General features: G+C 46.3%; 2 long non-coding RNA genes across 2 annotated transcripts; both read left to right on the top strand.

Annotated features, from left to right (window-relative positions):
• The first annotated feature begins 10,671 nt into the window (after nt 1-10,671).
• On the top strand, nt 10,672-15,744 carry LOC123994051. The gene is made up of 3 exons (XR_006831567.1): nt 10,672-10,757; nt 13,128-13,172; nt 14,051-15,744. It is a non-coding gene; the product is annotated as an uncharacterized LOC123994051 (long non-coding RNA).
• A 1,026-nt stretch (nt 15,745-16,770) lies between these two features.
• On the top strand, nt 16,771-17,188 carry LOC123992434. The gene is made up of 2 exons (XR_006831247.1): nt 16,771-16,908; nt 16,968-17,188. It is a non-coding gene; the product is annotated as an uncharacterized LOC123992434 (long non-coding RNA).
• Nucleotides 17,189-25,145: the final 7,957 nt, after the last annotated feature.

Genomic DNA, 25,145 nt, shown 5'->3' with positions numbered 1-25,145 from the left:
GAATGAAATGATCAAATATACAGACCACAAATTTAAATTGGCTAAACTCTTCAACATTATCCTCACTGCAGGTATTTTCCCCGATATTTGGAACCAGGGATCGATCACGCCAATCTATAAAAATGGAGACAAATTTGACCCAAATAATTACAGAGGAATTTGCATTAACAGCAACTTGGAGAAAATTCTCTGCAGTATTATAAATAGCAGACTATATAATTTCCTTGACGAACACAAAGTCCTGAGCAGAAGCCAGATTGGATTTCTAAAAAAGTATCGTACAACAGACCACATTTACACCCTCCACACTCTAATTGATAAACAAGTAAACCAAAATGAATGCTAAATCTACTCGTGTTTTGTAGATTTCAAGAAAGCATTTGATAAAATTTGTCACAAACGTCTTTTTTTATATGAACTAATAGAAAGTAGTATTGGAGGAAAAACATGATTTTACTAAATCAATGTACACTAAAAACAAATGTGCGGGCTTAAAAATTGGCAACCATCAAACATACTTCTTCTCTCAGGGACTGGGAGTGAAACAGGGCTGCCCAATAAGTCCACTATTTAACATCTACATTAATGAATTGGCAAAAACATAGAACATCTACATAGAAGAATCGGCAGTACCTGGTATCACCAAAACACTAAAATTAAGTGTCTGCTGTACGCAGATGACCTTGTGCTGCTGTCTCCCACTAAAGAGGGGTTACAGCAGCACCTAGATCGTCTTCACAGGTTCTGTCAGACCTGGGCTCTGACCGTTAACCACAGGTTCTGTCAGACCTGGGCTCTGACCGTTAACCACAGGTTCTGTCAGACCTGGGCTCTGACCGTTAACCTAAAAAAAACAAATATAATGATATTTCAAAAAAGGTCTGGAAATAAGGATGACAAATATACATTCTATTTGGACACAGTTCTATTAGAACATATCAAAAACGACACATATCTAGGACTAACTATCAGCAACACAGGTAGCTTTCACATTGCTGTGAATGAGCTGAGAGACAAAGCAAGAAGAGCATTCTGTGCCATTAAAAGGAACATCAAAATCGAAAATACAATTAGAATCTGGTTATAGAACCAATTGCTCTATATGACAGTGAAGTATGGGGTCCAATCTCTAATAATGAATTGAGCAAATGGGACAAACATACAATCGAAGTACTGCATGCAGATTTTTGCAAGACTCTATTGCAAGTGCAAAGAAAAACTCCAAATAATGCATGTAGATCGGAACTGGGCCAACGCCATCAAATTTTACAACCACCAAAAAACATTCCTTCACACAGCTCTACAATGCCAAGAGATGAAAAAAGAGAAGAGTCCCCTCAGCCAGCTGGTTCTGAGGCTCAGTTCACCAACCCAAACCAACCCCATAGAGGCTCAGGACAGCACTCAGAAAATCTGGCCCAACCAAATCATCACAAAAAAATATATATATATATATATATCACGTATTGGAAAGACACAACAAAAAATCTAAGTAAACTTCAATGCTATTTGGCTCTAAACAGACAGCACATGGTGGCAGACTATCTGATCACTGTGACTGATAGAAAACTGAGGAAAACATTGACAAGGTACAGACTCAGTGAGCACAGTCTGGCTATAGAGACAAACAGACAAACCTGGCTGCCCAGAGAGGACAGGATGTGCTTACTCTGCTCCAGGGGAGAGGTAGAGACAGAGCTGCATTTCCTATTACACTGTGACAAATACTCAGACCTAAGAGAATATTTCTCTCCCCATATTATAATTCAATACCAAGAATTTGAAACAATAAAAGATTAAGACAAAATAATATTTATTGGGTGAAAAGCAAAAATGTAAAGTTTTGGCAGCCAAATATGTGTCCTGCCACAACCTGAGGGACAGCCATTGAAATGTCGATAATATTTCCCGTTTTGTTTTGTCTTTCATACCACGTCATGTGTCTTCTCAGTCATGTTGACACTGGCCTACTACCACGTCATGTGTCTTCTCAGTCATGTTGACACTGGCCTACTACCAGGTCATGTGTCTTCTCAGTCATGTTGACAATGGCCTACTACCAGGTCATGTGTCTTCTCAGTCATGTTGACACTGGCCTACTACCATGTCATGTGTCTTCTCAGTCATGTTGACACTGGCCTACTACCACGTCATGTGTCTTCTCAGTCATGTTGACACTGGCCTACTACCAGGTCATGTGTCTTCTCAGTCATGTTGACACTGGCCTACTACCATGTCATGTGTCTTCTCAGTCATGTTGACACTGGCCTACTACCAGGTCATGTGTCTTCTCAGTCATGTTGACACTGGTCTACTATCATGTCATGTGTCTTCTCAGTCATGTTGACACTGGCCTACTACCAGGTCATGTGTCTTCTCAGTCATGTTGACACTGGCCTACTACCAGGACATGTGTCTTCTCAGTCATGTTGACAATGGCCTACTACCAGGTCATGTGTCTTCTCAGTCATGTTGACACTGGCCTACTACCAGGTCATGTGTCTTCTCAGTCATGTTGACACTGGCCTACTACCAGGTCATGTGTCTTCTCAGTCATGTTGACACTGGTCTACTACCATGTCATGTGTCTTCTCAGTCATGTTGACACTGGCCTACTACCATGTCATGTGTCTTCTCAGTCATGTTGACACTGGCCTACTACCATGTCATGTGTCTTCTCAGTCATGTTGACACTGGCCTACTACCAGGACATGTGTCTTCTCAGTCATGTTGACACTGGCCTACTACCATGTCATGTGTCTTCTCAGTCATGTTGACACTGGTCTACTACCATGTCATGTGTCTTCTCAGTCATGTTGACACTGGTCTACTACCATGTCATGTGTCTTCTCAGTCATGTTGACACTGGCCTACTACCATGTCATGTGTCTTCTCAGTCATGTTGACACTGGTCTACTACCATTGCTTTAATATATTGTTGTTCTCATTAATATTGTTGTTGTAGTTGTTGTTAATGGTAATCCCATGTTCACTACTACTATTATTATTGCTGTTGGTCCCACCATTTATTTATATATAAATATGTATGTATATATTATATATATATAAATATATATTTGTATTATATATGTTATTTTTCAATATGTATACTTTGACAATGTAAGTAATAATGAACTTGCCATGTCAATAAAGTCAATTGAATTGAATTGGTAAAGCCACTTTGATGTTCTGGGGTTCTTTCCGTACGTATTGAGCACCCACCCCATCCCCTGTGTCATTTTCTTTCCACATCACTAGTGAATCTTTTTCTCTTTCTCTCTCTCTCCCCCCAGCATGGCTCTGCTCATTCCTCCTTGTTGCAGGTTACATGCACATCATCTGCAGTGGGGGAGACCCCACAGGGCTCAGCATTCACCAACAGAGCTCCTGCTGCACCACCTCCCATCATCCCCTCATCCCCACCTCCCCTCATCCCCACCTCCCATCCCCATCTCCACTCATCCCCACCTCCCCTCATCACCACCTCCCATCCCCACCTCCCATCATCCCCTCATCCCCCCCTCCCCTCATCACCACCTCCCATCATCCCCTCATCCCCACCTCCCCTCATCACCACCTCTCATCCCCACCTCCCCTCATCACCATAATATATAATATAATAATATATGCCATTTAGCAGACGCTTTTATCCAAAGCGACTTACAGTCATGTGTGCATACATTCTACGTATGGGTGGTCCCGGGGATCGAACCCACTACCCTGGCGTTACAAGCGCCATGCTCTACCAACTGAGCTACAGAAGGACCACCTCCCATCCCCACCCCCCATCATCCCCTCATCCCCACCTCCCCTCATCACCACCTCCCCTCATCCCCACCTCCCCTCATCACCACCTCCCCTCATCCCCACCTCCACTCATCACCACCTCCCATCCCCACCTCCCCTCATCACCCTCTCCCATCATCCCCTCATCCCCACCTCCCCACATCACCACCTTCCATCATCCCCTCATCCCCACCTCCACTCATCACCACCTCCCATCCCCACCTCCTCTCATCACCCTCTCCCATCATCCCCTCATCCCCACCTCCCCTCATCACCACCTCCCCTCATCACCACCTCCCATCACAATCTCCCATCCCCACCTCCCCTCATCACCACCTCCCCTCATCACCATCTCCCATCCCCACCTCCCCTCATCACCATCTCCCATCCCCACCTCCCCTCATCACCCTCTCCCATCATCACCATCTCCCATCCCCACCTCCCCTCATCACCATCTCCCATCCCCACCTCCCCTCATGACCACCTTCCCTCATCACCACCTCCCATCACCCCTCATCCCCACCTCCCCTCATCCCCACCTCCCCTCATCACCACCTCCCATCCCCACCTCCCCTCATCACCATCTCCCATCCCCACCTCCCCTCATCACCACCTCCCCTCATCCCCACCTCCCCTCATCACCACCTCCCATCCCCACCTCCCCTCATCACCATCTCCCATCCCCACCTCCCCTCATCCCCACCTTCCATCATCCCCTCATCCCCACCTCCACTCATCACCACCTCCCATCCCCACCTCCCCTCATCACCCTCTCCCATCATCCCCTCATCCCCACCTCCCCTCATCACCACCTCCCATCACCCCCTCATCCCCACCTCCCCTCATCACCACCTCCCATCCCCACCTCCCCTCATCCCCACCTCCCCTCATCACCACCTCCCATCACCCCCTCATCCCCACCTCCCCTCATCACCACCTCCCATCCCCACCTCCCCTCATCACCCTCTCCCATCATCCCCTCATCCCCACCTCCCCTCATCACCACCTCCCCTCATCACCACCTCCCCTCATCACCACCTCCCATCCCCACCTCCCCTCATCACCACCTCCCATCACCATCTCCCATCCCCACCTCCCCTCATCACCATCTCCCCCATCACCATCTCCCATCACCATCTCCCATCCCCACCTCCCCTCATCACCATCTCCCCCATCACCATCTCCCATCACCATCTCCCATCCCCACCTCCCCTCATCACCATCTCCCCTCATCACCATCTCCCATCCCCACCTCCCCTCATCTCCATCTCCCATCCCCACCTCCCCTCATCATCCCCATCCCCCATCCCCTCATCACCATCTCCCATCCCCACCTCCCCTCATCACCACCTCCCATCCCCACCTCCCCTCATCACCATCTTCCATCCCCACCTCCCCTCATCACCACCTCCCCTCATCACCATCTTCCATCCCCACCTCCCCTCATCACCACCTCCCCTCATCACCACCTCCCATCACCATCTCCCATCCCCACCTCCCCTCATCACCATCTCCCATCCCCACCTCCCCTCATCACCATCTCCCATCCCCACCTCCCCTCATCACCATCTCCCCTCATCACCATCTCCCATCCCCACCTCCCCTCATCACCACCTCCCCTCATCACCATCTCCCATCCCCACCTCCCCTCATCACCACCTCCCATCATCACCATCTCCCATCCCCACCTCCCCTCATCACCATCTTCCATCCTCACATCACCCTCTCCCATCATCACCACATCCCATCCCCACCTCCCCTCATCACCATCTCCCATCATCACCACCTCCCATCCCCACCTCCCCTCATCACCATCTCTCATCCCCACCTCCCCTCATCACCATCTCCCATCCCCACCTCCCCTCATCACCCTCTCCCATCATCACCATTTCCCATCCCCACCTCCCCTCATCACCATCTCCCATCCCCACCTCCCCTCATCACCATCTCCCATCCCCACCTCTCCCATCATCACTACCTCCCATCCCCACCTCCCATCATCACCATCTCCCATCCCCACCTCCCCTCATCACCATCTCCCATCCCCACCTCCCCTCATCACCATCTCCCATCCCCACCTCTCCCATCATCACCACCTCCCATCCCCTCACTCTCACAGAACAGAACACATCAGTATTCTGCATTGCTTCTCCTCCTCCCATCTCTCTCTCTCTCTGTCTCTCTATCGCTCTCTCTGTCTCTCTTTCTCTCACTTTATTTCTCTCTCTCCCTCTCTCTCTTGCACACACCCATCTTGTAGCCCCTACTCTCATGGTGACACACACACACATACACATCTAATCTCTGGAGCTATAGGCTTTACCTGCATTGGGGGCCTCCCGAGAAGAAGCTATGTATCGGAGGATGCATGGCTCTCGACCTTCGCCTCTCCAGAGTCTGTACGGGAGTTGCAGCAATGAGACAAGACTGTAACTACCGATTGGGGAGAAAAGGGGGTAAAAGTAAAATATATATATATATTACATTGACCATTGTTCCCCTCTATCTGCAGAGCAGCACAACAAAAGAGAGCCAATATATATACTGTATGAATGAGTAGATGTTTTATTTTACTTGTCATGCTTGGTAAACAACAGGTGTAGACTAACAGTGAAATGCTTACTTTACGTGCCCTTCCCAATAATGCAGATATTTCGGGTTTGATGAACTATTTAGCAGTCTTATGGTTTGGTGGTTCCAGATGGTTCCTGATGGTTCCAGACTTGGTGCACCCGTTCCGCTTGTCGTGCAGTAGCAGAAAGAACAGAGACTATGACTTGGGTGGCTGGAGTCTTTTTCGGACCTTCCTCTGACACAGCCTGATATAGAGGTCCTGGATGGCAGAGAGCTCGGCCGCAGATGTACTGGGTCGTACACACTACCCTCTGTAGCGCCTTGCTTTTGGATGCAGCCAGTCAGGATGCTCTCAATGGTGCAGCTGTAGAACTTTATGAGGATCTGAGGGCCCATGACAAGTCCTTTCAGTCTCCTGGGGGGGAAGAGGCATTGTCATGCTCTCTTCACGACTGTGTTGGTGTGTGTTGACCACGATCATTCCTTAATGATGTGGACACCGAGGAACTTGTAGCTCCACTACAGCCCGTGGATGTGGATGGAGGGCATGATCGGCCCTCCGTTTCCTGTGGTCCACGATCAGCTCCTTTGCCTTGCTGACTTTAAGGGAGTGGGTATTATCCTGGCACCACACTGCCAGGTCACTGATCTCCTCCTTATAGGCTGTCTCATCGACATCGGTGATCAGGCTAACCAATGTTGTTTCGTCAACAAACTTAATGATAGTGCTGGAGTCGTGCGCAGCCAGGAGATGGAGATGGGGGTGTGAGCAGGTGGTTCTGGGTAGGGGTGATGTTGTGGATGTTTATGTGCATCTATATGTTGTTGTTTGTACGGTACTATCGATACTAATGAGAGAAAATATAAACTATTAATTTATAACCTCCTCTACTTAGCTCCTCTCTGCCTCCCTCTCCTCTCTGTCTCCTCCTTCTCCTCGGCCCCTTTCTGCCACCCTCTCCTCTCCTCAGCTCCTGTCTGTCTCCCTCTCCTCTCCTCAGCTCCTGTCTGTCTCCCTCTCCTCTCCTCAGCCCCTTTCTGCCACCCTCTCCTCTCCTCAGCTCCTGTCTGTCTCCCTCTCCTCTCCTCAGCTCCTGTCTCTCCCTCTCCTCTCCTCAGCTCCTGTCTGTCTCCCTCTCCTCTCCTCAGACCCTTTCTGCCACCCTCTCCTCTCCTCAGCTCCTGTCTCTCCCTCTCCTCTCCTCAGCTCCTGTCTGTCTCCCTCTCCTCTCCTCAGCCCCTTTCTGCCACCCTCTCCTCTCCTCAGCTCCTGTCTGTCTCCCTCTCCTCTCCTCAGCTCCTGTCTCTCCCTCTCCTCTCCTCAGCTCCTGTCTGTCTTCCTCTCCTCTCCTCAGACCCTTTCTGCCACCCTCTCCTCTCCTCAGCTCCTGTCTCTCCCTCTCCTCTCCTCAGCTCCTGTCTCTCCCTCTCCTCTCCTCAGCTCCTGTCTCTCCCTCTCCTCTGCTCCTGTCTCTCCCTCTCCTCTCCTCAGCTCCTGTCTGTCTCCCTCTCCTCTCCTCAGCTCCTGTCTGTCTCCCTCTCCTCTCCTCAGCTCCTGTCTCTCCCTCTCCTCTCCTCAGCTCCTGTCTGTCTCCCTCTCCTCTCCTCAGCCCCTTTCTGCCACCCTCTCCTCTCCTCAGCTCCTGTCTCTCCCTCTCCTCTCCTCAGCTCCTGTCTCTCCCTCTCCTCTCCTCAGCTCCTGTCTGTCTCCCTCTCCTCTCCTCAGCCCCTTTCTGTCACCCTCTCCTCTCCTCAGCTCCTGTCTGTCTCCCTCTCCTCTCCTCAGCTCCTGTCTGTCTCCCTCTCCTCTCGTCAGCTCCTGTCTGTCTCCCTCTCCTCTCATCAGCTCCTGTCTGTCTCCCTCTCCTCTCCTCAGCTCCTGTCTGTCTCCCTCTCCTCTCCTCAGCTCCTGTCTCTCCCTCTCCTCTCCTCAGCTCTTCTTTGCCTCCTTCTCCTCTCTTCAGCTCCTCTGCCTCCCTCTCTTTCACTCATCTGCCTCCCTCTCTTTAGCTCCTATCTGCCTCCCTCTCCTCTATGCCTTCCTCCCTCTCATCAACTCCTCTCTGCCTACCTCTCCATTCCTTTCCTTTCCTTTCCTCTCCTGTCCTACCCTCTCCCCTCTCATTTCCTCTCATCTTCCTCCTTATCCTCTCCTCCCCTCTTCCATGTGCCTCTCTTCTACCCCATCTCCTTCCTTACCCCAACCTCCCTTTCCCTTTCCTTCCCTCTCCTATTTGCCACCCTCTCTACTCGTCAGCTTCTCTCCTCCCCATAGCTCCTCTCTCCTCTCTGCCACCCTCTCTACTCCTCAGCTTCTCTCCTCCCCATAGCTCCTCTCTCCTCTCTGCCACCCTCTCCACTCCACTCCAATTGTGCGTCTCCCTATGGGACTCCCAATCACGGCCAGTTGTGATACAGCCTGGAATCGAACCAGGATCTGTAGTGACGCCTCTAGCACTGAGATGTAGTGCCTTAGACCGCTGTCCTACTCGGGAGCACCAGAAATCAGGCAGCCATGATCTTCAAGAACCTGACTGACTGACTGCCCATTCCTTGGCACCGGTGAGGAGAGTTGAGAGAAACACCATAGTCAGTGTAGCTAGTCATCATCGCCGCACTACTCGTCAGTATCCCACACGGGGTAGATTAGAATGCTGCTGTACTGTACCTTCATGTTGCTAACTCCTGTCACTGAGTCATATAGCCAACATAGACAGTTACCAATGACAAACTGTGTAGGTGTGTTTGTCATTAATGTAAGACATAAACACCTTTGCTAAGGGTATAGACTCCTTCCTTCCACTGACTCATGACGAGACAAAGTTAAATTTGGAGAAAGTAGTCGCCAAGTCTGACTCAGCTGATGACAAATTATTGCCTAGCAACTAATAGTTTTAAAACCATGTAGCGATGCTCTCTGATCTTCAATAATTAGAAAATGTCTCATCACATTTTCTAATTTCTCTTGTCTGTATATCTGATATTTCAGATGTGTTTCCTGTCAAGAATATGGGAGACTGAGTTTATGGCTTAAGATGGAGGGAGTGTGTGATGGAGAGAGGGTGGAGAAGGAGAGATGAGGAAGTGTGTGATGGAGAGAGGGTGGAGAAGGAGAGATGAGGGAGTGTGTGATGGAGAGAGGGTGGAAAGGGAGAGATGATGGGGGAAGTGTGTGATGGAGAGGGAGAGATGAGGGAGATGGAGGAGTGTGTGGTGGACAGAGGGTGGAGAGGGAGAGATGAGGAAGTGTGTGATGGGTGAGGGAGAGATGAGGGAGATGGAGGAAGTGTGTGTTGGGGAGAGGGTGGAGAGGGAGATGGAGGAAGTGTGTGATGGGGAGAGGGGGAGAGGGAGATGGAGGAAGTGTGTGATGGGGAGAGGGTGGAGAGGAAGTGTGTGATGGGGAGAGGGTGGAGAGGAAGTGTGTGATGTGGAGAGGGAGATGGAGGAAGTGTGTGATGCGGAGATGGAGATGGAGGAAGTGTGTGATGGGGAAAGGGTGGAGAGGGAGATGGAGGAAGTGTGTGATGGGGAAAGGGTGGAGAGGGAGATGGAGGAAGTGTGTGATGGGGAGAGGGTGGAGAGAGAGAGATCAGGGAGATGGAAAGTGAGAACACTGGCATCAAGGAAATAGGTCAGCCTTTCATCTGCACCTATTCTCCAGGGGAAAGAGAGATGGGAGGGAGAGAAAGTGGAGGGATTGAAAGCTCTGAGTGAAAGGCAGGAGTGTAGTGTGTTTATGAAATGCTTCGATGAAAATGTATTTAATTGTTTCCATCGACCCATAAATGTCACTGTCCACAAACACAGCGCCTCAGAACATAAACACATTTTTCTATAAAACTGTAATGTAAGTGACCTCAGAACATAAACACATGTTTCTATAAAACTGTAATGTAAGTGACCTCAGACATTTTACTTTCACTTGTCACGGTCCCCAGTTTCAGTTCCTGAGGTGAAATCATTTTGGGTTCTTCTCAGAAATACCAAATGATATGTATGGGGGCACCTGCTGGTAAGAAACAAATATTACAAGCCTTAGAGTTATGAAATTCAATTCGATTCGCTGCTGAATCCCTGATGAATTTCTCCTGGATCTGCATAATATAACCAGATGTTATGCCCTTGTAAGCTATTCAGGCCATTCTCATCCAATGTTCCTTTGTCACTCATCACTTCCTCCTCTCCTATAAGTTGGACCTCTGTGACCCAGAACAGCACATGACTCATCTTGATGAGTCACCCCCCTCCCTTCTTCCTTCCCCACATGCACAAGCACATGCTCACACATCATTGTATTATCTTCCCTGGCTAACCTTGAAAGAGAAAGGTGTTGGTTTTTATAAAGCTTTGCGATCTCTCTCTCTTTAACACGTCTACATGCTGTATATATGTAGGTAGGTATGTATGTATGCATGTATGTATGTACTGTATGCATGTAAGTATGTAGTTATGTTGTATGTTGCCTTGTAGGTATGTATGCATTTCGATATGTAGGTAGGTAGGTAGGTATGTATGTCTGTAGGTAGGTAGGTATGTATGTATGTACTGTATGTGTGTATGTAGGTATGTATGCATGTCGATATGTAGGTAGGAAGGTATGTATGTATGTGTGTAGGTAGGTAGGTAGGGACATAGGTAGGTAGGTAGGTAGGTAGGTAGGTAGGTAGGTAGGTAGGTAGGTAGGTAGGTAGGTAGGTAGGTAGGTAGGTAGGTAGGTAGGTAGGTAGGTAGGTACTGTATGTATGTGTGTATGTATGTATGTATGTACTGTACTGTACTGTACTGAACTGTACATGTGTGTGTATGTACGTGTGTATGTATGTAGGTATGTATGCATGTCAATATGTAAGTAGGTATGTATGTGTGTGTGAACTGTATGTAGGTATGTATGTATGTACTGTATGTGTGTATGTAGGTATATGTGCATGTCAGTATGTAGGTAGGTATGTATGTGTTTGTGTACTGTATGTGTGTATGTAGGTATGTATGCACTGTATGTATGGATGTAGGTAGGTATGTATGTATGTACTGTATGTGTGTGTGTATCTAGGTATATATGTATGTACTGTATGTGTGTATGTAGGTAGGTATGTATGTATGTACTGTATGTGGGTGTGTATGTAGGTATGTATGCATGTCAATATGAAGGTAGGTATGTATGTGTGTACTGTATGCATGTACTGTATGTGTGTATGTAGGTATACAGTGGGGCAAAAAAGTATTTAGTCAGCCACCAATTGTGCAAGTTCTCCCACTTAAAAAGATGAGAGGCCTGTAATTTTCATTATAGGTACACTTCAACTATGACAGACAAAATGAAAAAAAAAATCCAGAAAATCACATTGTAGGATTTTTAATTAATTAATTAATTTGCAAATTATGGTGGAAAATAAGTATTGGGTCTAAATGATCACAAGAACAGTGAGCAAAAATCCCAGAACCACACGGGGGGACCTAGTGAATGACCTGCAGAGAGCTGGGACCAAAGTAACAAAGTCTACCATCAGTAACACACTACGCCGCCAGGGACTCAAATCCTGCAGTGCAAAACGTGTCCCCCTGCTTAAGCCAGTACATGTCCAGGCCCGTCTGAAGTTTGCTAGAGAGCATTTGGATGATCCAGAAGAAGATTGGGAGAATGTCATATGGTCAGATGAAACCAAAATATAACTTTTTGGTAAAAACTCAACTTATCGTGTTTGGAGGACAAAGAATGCTGAGTTGCATCCAAAGAACACCATACCTACTGTGAAGCATGGGGGTGGAAACATCATGCTTTGGGGCTGTTTTTCTGCAAAGGGACCAGGACGACTGATCCGTGTAAAGGAAACAATGAATGGGGCCATGTATCGTGAGATTTTGAGTGAAAACCTCCTTCCATCAGCAAGGGCATTGAAGATGAAACGTGGCTGGGTCTTTTAGCATGACAATGATCCCAAACACACCGACCGTGCAACGAAGGAGTGGCTTCGTAAGAAGCATTTCAAGGTCCTGGTGTGGCCTAGCCAGTCTCCAGATCTCAACCCCAGAGAAAATCTTTGGAGGGAGTTGAAAGTCCGTGTTGCCCAGCAACAGCCCCAAAACATCACTGCTCTAGAGCTGATATGCATGGAGGAATGGGCCAAAATACCAGCAACAGTGTGAAAACCTTGTGAAGACTTACAGAAAACGTTTGACCTCTGTCATTGCCAACAAAGGGTATATAACAAAGTATTGAGATAAACTTTTGTTATTGACCAAATACATATTTTCCACCATAATTTGCAAATAAATTCATAAAAAATCATACAATGTGATTTTCTGGATTTCTTTTTCTCATTTTGTCTGTCATAGTTGAAGTGTACCTATGATGAAAATTACAGGCCTCTCTCATCTTTTTAAGTGGGAGAACTTGGTGGCTGACTAAATACTTTTTTGCCCCACTGTATACCTACATACACACATACAGTACATACATACACACATCATTTTGACCCACGGGGTGAGATCTTGCATGGAGCCCCAGATCGAGGGAGATTATCAGTGGTCTTGTATGTCTTCCATTTCCTAATAATTGCTCCCACAGTTGATTTCTTCAAACCAAGCTGCTTACCTATTGCAGATTCAGTCTTTCCAGCCTGGTGCAGGTCTACAATTTTGTTTCTGGTGTCCTTTGACAGCTCTTTGGTCTTGGCCATAGTGGAGTTTGGAGTGTGACTGTTTGAGGTTTGTGGACAGGTGTCTTTTATACTGATAACAAGTTCAAACAGGTGCCATTAATACAGGTAACGAGTGGAGGACAGAGGAGCCTCTTAAAGAAGAAGTTACAGGTCAGTGAGAGCCAGAAATCTTGCTTGTTTGTAGGTGACCAAATACTTATTTTCCACCATAATTTGCTAATTAATTAATTAATTAATTAAAAATCCTACAATGTGATTTTCTGTTTTTTTTTCTTCATTTTGTCTGTCATAGTTGAAGTGTACCTATGATGAAAATTACAGGCCTCTCGTCTTTTTAAGTGGGAGAACTTGCACAATTGGTGGCTGACTAAATACGTTTTTTGCCCCACTGTATATGTATGTACTGTATGTCTAAATGGTCTTTGGGATAGATGGGTTCTTATGATTACTATGACTTATGATTCAAATTTCCCTTCACCAATTTGGACTATTTTGTGTATGTCCATTACATGAAATACAAAATAAAAAATCTATTTAAATTAAAGGTTGTATTGCAACGAAATAGGAAAAACACCAAGGGGGATGAATACTTTTGCAAGGCACTGTATGTATAAGTCCTCTTTAAGGGGGGGGGGGGGTCAGATTGATCAGATTGATCTCAGTGGTACATCTGGTTTTATTTGACAACCATCCGATATAGACTGATGTACCTACTGAGGATCTAGTCACAAATTTAGACAACTTCTTCCTATCAGATGTATTACATTGATTTAGGAGAACACTTTGTATCAGTGTTTTAACTTTGTTAAAGATTTCTATTTTTAACAGTACTTTGTGTATTCCCTTGGCTCATATTCCTCTTTTTGAAGAGAGGTTTACTGATTTCACCATTAGATGTCAGTCTAGGCCTGAAGGAAATGTTTAGGAACATATACTTTGACATTCTCGCAAAGCAAACGAATTCAAAAAGATTCCTTGACCGTGGCTTGCTTTAATTATTCATATGATTTCTTCTTCCTCTCCTCTAGAAGCATCCAACCAGGAGTCATCTCCAACCAGGAGTCATCTCCAACCAGGAGTCATCTCCAACCAGGAGTCATCTCCAACCAGGAGTCATCTCTAGCCAGGAGTCATCTCTAGCCAGGAGTCATCTCCAACCAGGAGTCATCTCCAACCAGGAGTCATCTCCAGCCAGGAGTCATCTCTAGCCAGGAGTCATCTCTAGCCAGGAGTCATCTCTAGCCAGGAGTCATCTCTATCCAGGAGTCATCTCCAGCCAGGAGTCATCTCCAGCCAGGAGTCATCTCTAGCCAGGAGTCATCTCTATCCAGGAGTCATCTCCAGCCAGGAGTCATCTCCAGCCAGGAGTCATCTCCAGCCAGGAGTCATCTCCAGCCAGGAGTCATCTCTATCCAGGAGTCATCTCTAGCCAGGAGTCATCTCCAGCCAGGAGTCATCTCCAGCCAGGAGTCATCTCTATCCAGGAGTCATCTCTAGCCAGGAGTCATCTCCAGCCAGGAGTCATCTCCAGCCAGGAGTCATCTCCAGCCAGGAGTCATCTCCAGCCAGGAGTCATCTCTATCCAGGAGTCATCTCTAGCCAGGAGTCATCTCTAGCCAGGAGTCATCTCTAGCCAGGAGTCATCTCCAACCAGGAGTCATCTCCAGCCAGGAGTCATCTCCAGCCAGGAGTCATCTCCAGCCAGGAGTCATCTCCAGCCAGGAGTCATTTCCAGCCAGGAGTCATCTCTAGCCAGGAGTCATCTCCAGCCAGGAGTCATCTCCAGCCAGGAGTCATCTCCAGCCAGGAGTCATCTCTAGCCAGGAGTCATCTCTATCCAGGAGTCATCTCTAGCTTGACTTAGATAGCTTAAGGCCAGGGACTTGGATCTACATGGAGAGGAGGGCAGGATGTGTCCTTACACTTCACTATGGACTGACTGCGGTTGCTACACAACATAACACCTTTCCTGATAATGTGGGCTCCTACAGATTCAAAAGCTAATGTTCTATCTTCACTCAAGGGACTAAAAACAAACAACCCCAACATCAACGAACCACTGTCTTATGATTTGGCTCTAACACTGGCAACAAATATGAAATGTAACAGGGCCTAAATGTTCTGTGGGGGTTAAAAACATCCCCATTTTGTCTGTGAATCGTTGTACTGTATTTGCCCACTTGTTGAAATGGAATCCATATTTATAGCACATTCCTTTAGTGACAGTTCTCTTTAAGATAGTGGATAGATAGCATAATTGCTATGGGAACATCAGATATGGCTGTGATAGGAGATAATTTAGTGTTATGATCCAAACCACCGCTGGCTGGCTGGTTGGCTGCTGCCGCACAGCTCTCACCACACCACCAGTCCTGGGTGTGTAATCACTCTCTGGTCAACCTCACAACCTCACTGGAAGGATATGCCAACACACCCTTTACAGGAGTGCATCTCTTTATGGTGTCTCTCAAGCTCTCCTATTTTCCCTAGTATTGAAATTAGGAAACCATGAAATTATTTGAATCACCAGTTACTTTTGGCATCATGTACAGTCATTGATGATCAGGGTGGTAACGTGGGGCACAGTGGAAAATAAATTTTCTTTAAAAATGTGTCTCTTTCTTCCAAATATTACGCTTTCAAACAAGCACCTCTTGTCTGTGAGCCATATATGATCGGCCATTACCTTTATAGTGCGCTACTTTTGCCCAAGACCCATAGGGCTCTGGTTGAAAGAAATGCACTATATAGGGCATAGTATGTCATTTGGGATACACACTCAGTGTCCTCTACTGAGCCAGTGTCCTCTACTGAGCCGGCGTCCTCTATTGAGCCGGTGTCCTCTTACTGAGCCGGTGTCCTCTTACTGAGTCGGTGTCCTCTTACTGAGTCGGTGTCCTCTTACTGAGTCGGTGTCCAATACTGAGCCGGTGTCCTCTACTGAGCCGGTGTCCTCTTACTGAGCTGGTGTCCTCTTACTGAGTCGGTTTCCTCTATTGAGCTGGTGTCCGATACTGAGCCGGTGTCCGATACTGAGCCGGTGTCCTCTATTGAGCGGGTGTCCGATACTGAGCCAGACCAGTTGGAATGGGTTTGGTGGGGAGAGGCAAAGAGATAGGTAGTTGTTGAGTGATCTAATGGCTCCACTCATTGAGGTAGTTGTTGAGTGATCTAATGACTCATTGTGTTGTTGATGATCTAATGGCTCCACTCTCCATTGAGGTAGTTGTTGAGTGATCTAATGGCTCCACTCATTGAGGTAGTTGTTGAGTGATCTAATGGCTCCACTCATTGAGGTAGTTGTTGAGTGATCTAATGGCTCCACTCATTGAGGTAGTTGTTGAGTGATCTAATGGCTCCACTCATTGAGGTAGTTGTTGAGTGATCTAATGGCTCCACTCATTGAGGTAGTTGTTGAGTGATCTAATGGCTCCACTCATTGAGGTAGTTGTTGAGTGATCTAATGGCTCCACTCATTGAGGTAGTTGTTGAGTGATCTAATGGCTCCACTCATTGAGGTAGTTGTTGAGTGATCTAATGGCTCCACTCATTGAGGTAGTTGTTGAGTGATCTAATGGCTCCACTCATTGAGGTAGTTGTTGAGTGATCTAATGGCTCCACTCATTGAGGTAGTTGTTGAGTGATCTAATGGCTCCACTCATTGAGGTAGTTGTTGAGTGATCTAATGGCTCCACTCATTGAGGTAGTTGTTGAGTGATCTAATGGCTCCACTCATTGAGTGTTGTTGAGTGATCTAATGGCTCCACTCATTGAGGTAGTTGTTGAGTGATCTAATGGCTCCACTCATTGAGGTAGTTGTTGAGTGATCTAATGGCTCCACTCATTGAGGTAGTTGTTGAGTGATCTAATGGCTCCACTCATTGAGGTTGTTGAGTCTAATGGCTCCACTGAGTATTGTTGAATCTAATGGCTCCACTCATTGAGGTAGTTGTTGAGTGATCTAATGGCTCCACTCATTGAGGTAGTTGTTGAGTGATCTAATGGCTCCACTCATTGAGGTAGTTGTTGAGTGATCTAATGGCTCCACTCATTGAGGTAGTTGTTGAGTGATCTAATGGCTCCACTCATTGAGGTAGTTGTTGAGTGATCTAATGGCTCCACTCATTTGGCTTTGAATATGTTGAAATAAAGGATTGTTCATGTTTGATATGAGGTATGTAGAGAATCATTTAAGGTATAAGTTAATGTATGTATATGTGTCACCCAGTGTGCCAAATGTATAAGGAAATGACTGTGTGGGTTTATTTGGGTGTGTGTGTTCGTGTGTGTGTGCGAACGACTGCGCGTGACCTGTGGTCTGGCTGTTCTTGCAGCATGGCCAGAGTCACGTCCTCATGCCTTCAGCCGGTGGGAATGTGGTGAGTTTGGTTGAGACCAGCTCATAAACTACTGCACCCTGGCACCATCACACTTCCCCTGCTGACAAGGAAGCAGAGACCGAGGGGGAAGCCACACAGGCAGCCAGAGACCAGCGGAGAGGCCAGGGGCTTTTTTCTTCTCGCATGCTGTTGCTGTTTCAGTCCCACACACAAGGCTTCTCAGCTGACCCAAGGGTCAAGACCTTTAGCTGTTGGCTTTTGTGGTGCAGTGTAGTCATCTCTGTGACCAGTTTCACTTCACCTGACACACACACACACACACACACACACACACACACACACACACACACACACACACACACACACACACACACACACACACACACACACACACACACACACACACACACACACACACACACACACACACACACACACACACACACACAGAAAAAATGATGCTTTCTCTCATGAAAGCACATTTGTTAAGAGATGTGATTTTATTTGGGTGTGAGTGCATTAATGTATCCTGTGATAAAGGTTTAATAACGACGATCAAACGTCATTTTGCTCCATCATCAGTTTTCCATCAGTGATCTCAGCCTCTTCTGAACCCCAAGGTTGTATTCATAGTCTGTTTGTCTGATGGAAAGCCAAGATATGACTCACTACTATACCCTTTTTTTAAAGATAACATTTTGTGTGGATGTGGATTGGTTCTTGGTCATGAAGTAGTATGGTTAACAATTGTCACTGATTATGAGACCAGTGGACAACATGGGTTCCATTAAAGACTGCAGTAATGTCAACCAAAGGTCATACTTTATTTTTGCAAAGAGAACACTAAAACAAAAAGTGTCTACATCTGCTAATGTAAAAACGTTGTGCAGAGTAAAACTGATAGAAGTGAAAGTAGGTATGAGAGCGTGACTGTGAATGAGACCTTTTGTCCTGGAAGAGGTAGCAGAAGTGGGGTTGTCTGGTGTGTGGTTAGCTAGCTCTGCTGTGCTATTGTCAATGTGGAAGTACCTCTGACCTCTGCCCTGTCAGTGCACTCTCTGTGGGGGTCACGCGGTTGGTTGCAGCGACTGCCAACCGTCATTAAAAGAGAACCCAAATCAGTGGTGGGATGATTGGATGTTCTCTGCGTCATTATAGTCTATGGAACACTACTGTACCACAAGTGTAAGTCATTTATGACACGTCCCATTTTCTATCAAATGGAAGCTAAAAGTAGGCTTTAGGATTTAGCATATATATATATTCACAGAGGGAGATATTGTATAGTGTGACAGTGTTTGCCAAACGCCATGTTGTATGTTGAGGATGTGTTTAACCCCACTATAGCTGTGACTTGTTTTGTTTGTCTGGAATGACTGTGGGTCCTCATGGTCTGGAGGAAACCCACTGTGATTGGCAGGGAGACGGTGTGGGTGGTGCGTGTGTTTGTGTGTATTTTGTGCATGCGTGCGTGCATCTATGCGCTCCTTCGTGCTTGTGTCTGTTTGTATGTGCGTGTGTGTGTGTGTGTGTGTGTGTGTGTGTGTGTGTGTGTGTGTGTGTGTGTGTGTGTGTGTGTGTGTGTGTGTGTGTGTGTGTGTGTGTGTGTGTGTGTGTGTGTGTGTGTGTGTGTGTGTGTGTGTGTGTGTGTCTGAGTGTCAGGAAAGAGGCTCCTGGCTTCAGCGCGTCATAACAATTCCCAGGGGCCCAGTTCCAGTCCCTGTCCTGGCCCCAGCCTCAGCCCCAGCACTGCTGCCATGTCCTCAAACCCTTGGAAGGCCCTCTTCCTGCCATAAATGTCACGGGCCTCCTTAAGAAAAAATATGAATGAATGGAGCCAAATGATGGGATCTAAAAGCAGCAGCCAGCGTTGGTTCATATGTTGTATCTCTCCGTTTACCATGGCGTTCCATAGGGGGAATGGGAGATTGTTGTCATATCTTTTTCACATTTTTGGGGCATTCTTTCTGTGTTTTAAAAAAGAGCTTGGGAAACCTTGTCCATTTCTAGACAGAGATGAAGACCTATGTTATTCTGCCTTCTTTATCATAGTCTATGTGAATTCCATGATCATTATATACATCCACTAGAACTTTATATAGATGACACAAATGAGAAATGCGTTTTTTTGCCCCCTGAAATCCACATGGAAAACAGTTGTGATTGCAAGGCTTGCAGTCATAAAATATTTATGTTCTATACCTGAGTCATCGGAGTCAATGTTTCTCTGGCTAGAAACCTTAGCCCGGTTTTTCCCTGAGTGTGTGTCTGAATTATCATTGTGTGTTGGACATTTGAGTGGTTCAGTGTAAGTTGTATCTCTGAGAGATGTGTGGTTATTTTCTATTTAATCTTGTCACAACATCCGCCGTAGTCGGCTCCTCTCCTTGTTCGGGCGGCGTTCGGCGGTCGACGTCACCGGCTTTCTAGCCATCGCCGCTCCACTTTTCATTTTTCCATTTGTTTTATCTTTTTCCCTGCACACCTGGTTTTCATTCCCCAATCACACTACATGTATTTCTTTCTCTGCTCTCCCTCATGTCTTTGTGTGAAATTGTTTGTTTGTTACGTGTAGCCCTTATTAGGCTGGTTAGCACCGGGTCTGTGTTTGGCCCGTGTGTCTTGGTTATTTTGTACCATTTCGTGTACTTTGGGCGTATATTGCTATTTTCATTGGGTATGAATAAAGTGCGCCTATTATCACCCATCTCTGCTCTCCTGACCTGACTTACCTTCAACCAGTAGCGCACACCGTGACAAATCTCCTACTTGATGCTACTGTATCATAGCTTGTCAAGGGATCTTGTGAATTTCTGAAAGGATTCTTGTGTGGTTTATCATTGTTGAAAATACCAGCTTGGATGTTGTTTGTTAATTGTTACATACAATGTAAGTGTAACTGATGTAAAATGGCTAGCTACTTAGCGGGGTGCGCGCTAATAGCGTTTCAATCGGTGACGTCACTCGCTCTGAGACCTTGAGATAGTTGTTCCCCCTTGCTCTGCAAGGGCTGCGGGTTTTGTGGAGCGATGGGTAACGATGCTTCGATGGTGGCTGTCGTCGATGTGTGCAGAGGGTCCCTGGTTCGAGCCCAGGTCGGGGCGAGGAGAGGGACGGAAGCTATACTGTTACATAAGGTGTTAGATTACTGGGTGTGAGATTATCTCAGAAACATTGAAAGTGCATGACTGCCTACATGTGCATTGCCTCATGACCGTGTGTGTGTTTGTGTACAGTGCCTTCTGAAAGTATATAGGCCCTTGGACTTCTTCACATTTTCTTATGTTACAACCTTATTCTAAAATGTATTAAATCATTTTTTTCCCTCATCAATGTACACACAATTGCCAATAATGACAAAGAAAAAATAGGTTTTTAGACATTTTAGCAAATGTATTACAATTTTTAAATATCCCATTTACATAAGTATTCAGACCCTTTACACAGTACTTTGTTGAAACACCTTCGGCAGCGATTACAGCATTGAGTCTTCTTGGGTATGACTCTACAAGCTTGGCACACCTGTATTTGGGGAGTTCCTCCCATTCTTCTCTGCAGATTCTCTCAAACTCTGTCAGGTTGGATGTGGAGCGTCGCTGCACAGCTATTTTCAGGTCTCTCTAGAGATGTTCGATCTGGTTCAAGTCCGGGCTCTGGCAGGGCCGCTCAAGGACATTCAGAGACTTGTCCCTAAGCCCCTCCTGTGTTATCTTGGCTGTGTGCTTAGGGTCGTTGTCGTGTTGGAAGGTGAACCTTTGCCCCATTCTGAGGTCCTGAGCGCTCTGGAGCAGGTTTTCATCAAGGATCTCTCTGTACTTTAGTCCATTCATCTTTGCCTCGATCCTGACGAGTCTCCCAGTCCCTGCACCTGAAAAACAGCCCCACAGCATGATGCTGCCACCACCATGCTTCACCGTAGGAATGGTGCCAGGTTTTCTCCAGACGTGACGCTTGGCATTCAGGCCAAAGAGTTCAATCTTGGTTTCATTAGACCAGAGAATCTTGTTTCTCATGGTCTGAGAGTCTTTAGATGCCAAACTCCAAACAGGTTGTCATGTGCCTTTTACTGAAGAGTGGCATCCATCTGGCCACTCTGTCATAAAGGCCTGATTGGTGGAGTGCTGCAGAGATGGTTGTCTTGTCCACAGAGGAACTCTAGAGCTCAGTTTGGCCAGGCAGCCAGCTCTAGGAAGAGTCTTGGTGGTTCCAAACATCTTCCATTTAAGAATAATGGAGGCCTTCAATGCTGCAGACATTTTTTGGTATCCTGTCTCGAGCTCTATGGACAATTCCTTCGACCTCATTTTTTGGATTTTGCTCTGACATGCACTGTCAACTGTGGGACCTTATATAGACAGGTGTGTGCATTTCCAAATCATGTCCAATCATTTGAATTTACTACAGGTGGACTCCAATCAAGTTGTAGAAATATATCAAGGATGATCACTGGAAACAGAATGCACATGAGCTCAATTTCGAGTCTCATAGCAAAGGGTCTGAATACTTATGTAAATAAGTTATTTCTGTTTATTGCTTTTAATACATTTGCTAACATTCCCCAAAAAATGTTTTCACTTTTCATAATGGGGTATTGTGTAGTTTGCTGAGGAATTGTTTTTCTTTCATCCATTTTAGAATAAGGCAGAAACGTAACAAAATGTGGAAAAACTCAAGTGGTCTGAATACTTTCCGAAGGCATTGTATGTGTGTGACTAGCTGTTAGGCACATCCCCTCATGTCATCCAGTACAACAATATCCTAGTGTTACTGTGACACATTCACACCCAACCTGTAGACCCTACTCTCATGGTACACACACACACACACACACACACACACACACACACACACACACACACACACACACACACACACACACACACACACACACACACACACACACACACACACACACACACACACACACACACACACACACACACACACACACACACACACTGTGTAAGTCTATCTTGTTATCAGGATGTTATCTATTCATCCTGGTGGTTTTCAAAGCCAGATCTGTATGTTCTATGTTGTTTCATCACATCCCAACGAAACCCCCTAATTGACAAATCAAAGTATCAACAGCTGACATATGTATGATAAAGCTATATGACTCTGAATCTTTCTTGGGTTCATCAAATGGGCTGTGTCACGACTAAGAGGATATATCTGTAAATACGACCTGGTTGGATGAATTACAACACATTTTACAGGGACATTTATGAAATCCCAAATGCCTTGTTGTTAGAATGACTATGGTATCATTTCCTCCTCTTCTACCGCAGTTGGTCCTGCTGTGCAGACTCGAATACTACTGCTGGCCTAACAACCATTGTTGACATGGACATCTTCAATCTGTACAACATAGATCTGCCATTGACTCCCATGTGAAGCTAAGCTAGTGCTGCTGGGCCTATAGAGAGGTTTTTTAAATTTATATATTTTCTATTTCACCTTTATTTAACATTTTAAGCTAGTTGAGAACAAGTTCTCATTTACAACTGCGATCTGGCCAAGATAAAGCAAAGCAGTGCGACAGAAGCAACAACACAGAGTTACACATGGAATAAACAAGCGTACAGTCAATAACACAATAGAAAAATAAAGTCTATATACAGTGTGTGCAAATGGCGTGAGGAGGTAGGCAATAAATAGGTCATAGTAGCGAAGTAATTACAGTTTAGCAAATTAACACTGGGGTGATAGATGAGCAGATGATGATGTGCAAGTAGAAATACTGGTGTGCAAAAAAGAAGAAAAGTAAATAAAAACAATATGGGGATGAAGTAGGCAGATTGGGTGGGCTATTTACAGATGGGCTATGTACAGCTGCAGCGATCGGTTAGCTGCTCAGATAGCTGATGTTTAAAGTTAGTGAGGGAAATGTAAGTCTCCAGCTTCAGCGATTTTTGCAATTCGTTCCAGTCACTGGCAGTAGAGAACTGGAAGGAAAGGCAGCCAAAGGGGGTGTTGGCTTTGGGGATGACCAGTGAGATATACCTGCTGGAGCGCCTGCTACGGGTGGGTGCTGCTATGGTGACCAGTGAGCTGAGATAAGGCAAGGCTTTACCTAGCATAGACTTATAGAAGACCTGGAGCCAGTGGGTCTGGCGACGAATATGTAGCAAGGGCCGCAGTGGTGGGTCGCAGTGGTGGGTGGTATAAGGCGCTTTGGTAACAAAACGGATGGCACTGTGATAGACTACATCCAATTTGCTGAGTAGAGTATTGGAAGCTATTTTGTAGATGACATCGCCGCAGTCGAGGATCGGTAGGATAGTCAGTTTTACTAGGGTAAGTTTGGCGACGTGAGTGAAGGAGGCGTTGATGCGAAATAGAAAGCCGATTCTAGATTTGATTTGTTATGCCGGTGAGTGAGGACCCAAAAGCGGTTTAACAGAAACAGAGTCTTTTAATGTCCAAACACAGGGAAAACATAAATCCTTTTCAGAAGTCTCGGTTGAGAAAATAGACAACCCGCAGAGAGGGCGACAAACAAATCATTAAGTCCTCTGATCTTTACAGGAGAGTCCCCTTCTAGCAGCAGAGGAGAATAGCAGGGCTAGCGGCAACAGACTGCAGGTCCCTCCAGGTAGGCGCGGACCGTAGAGGACAGAGGCACCTGATCACACGCAGCATCTAATGAAGAAGCAGATACGACAGGACTGGACAAGGACGAAGCAAACAAGAATCCGACAAAGACAGAAGCAGAAACAGAGAGAGAAATAGAGACCTAATCAGAGGGAAAAGAGGGAACAGGTGGGAGAGAGTAAACGAGGTAGTTAGAGGAGACGAGGGACAGCTGGGGGAAGGAAAGGGAGAGAAGGTAACCTAACACGACCAGCAGGGGGAAACGAAGAGAAGAGAAAGAACAGGAACAAGACATAACATGACAATACATGATATGATTTTGGATTGGAAATGTTTGATATGAGTCTGGAAGGAGAGTTTACAGTCTCGCCAGTCACCTAGGTATTTGTAGTTGTCCACGTATTCTAGGTCAGAACTGTCCAGAGTAGTGATGCTAGTCAGGCAGGCGGGTGCGGGCAGCGAACGGTTGAAAAGCATGCATTTGGTTTTACTAGCATTTAAGAGCAGTTAGAGGCCACAGAAGGAGTGTTGTATGGCATTGAAGCTTGTTTGGAGGTTTGTTAACACAGTGTCCAAAGAAGGGCCAGATGTATACATAATGGTGGCTGCAAGGTATCTTTAGTGAGGAATGGCTTGGATGTGGAGTCGTCTGCTGAGCAGCAGTAGGCTTGTGGTCTGTTATCATTCTGTTGTATCAGAGCAGAGAGAAGTGGAGCTGTGTTTTGGCATCCTTATCTGGTCCACTGGTTGTGCTCTCATCAGGGTGATCTATTTTAACTCTCTGTGGTTAGCTGTTCCTCTGAGTGTGCTGAGACTTCGTGGTACCATTTCACACACATGTGCACACACACACACACACACACACACACACACACACACACACACACACACACACACACACACACACACACACACACACACACACACACACACACACACACACACACACACACACACACACACACACACACACACACACACACACACACACACACAGTCTTGTGCAACTAACCTTGTGGGGACACACCATTCAGTCCCATTCAAAATCCTATTTTCCCTAACCCCTAAACATAACCTTAATCCTAACCCTTGCTCTTACCCTAACCTCTTACCGTAACCCTAACCTTAACTTTAACCCTAACCTTAACCCGAAAACCTAACCTTAACTTTAACCTTAACCCGAAAA

The sequence above is a fragment of the Oncorhynchus gorbuscha genome, linkage group LG13 (assembly GCF_021184085.1).
Source record: "Oncorhynchus gorbuscha isolate QuinsamMale2020 ecotype Even-year linkage group LG13, OgorEven_v1.0, whole genome shotgun sequence".
Lineage (NCBI taxonomy): Eukaryota > Metazoa > Chordata > Actinopteri > Salmoniformes > Salmonidae > Oncorhynchus > Oncorhynchus gorbuscha.
This window is presented reverse-complemented; position numbering and strand designations above follow the sequence as displayed.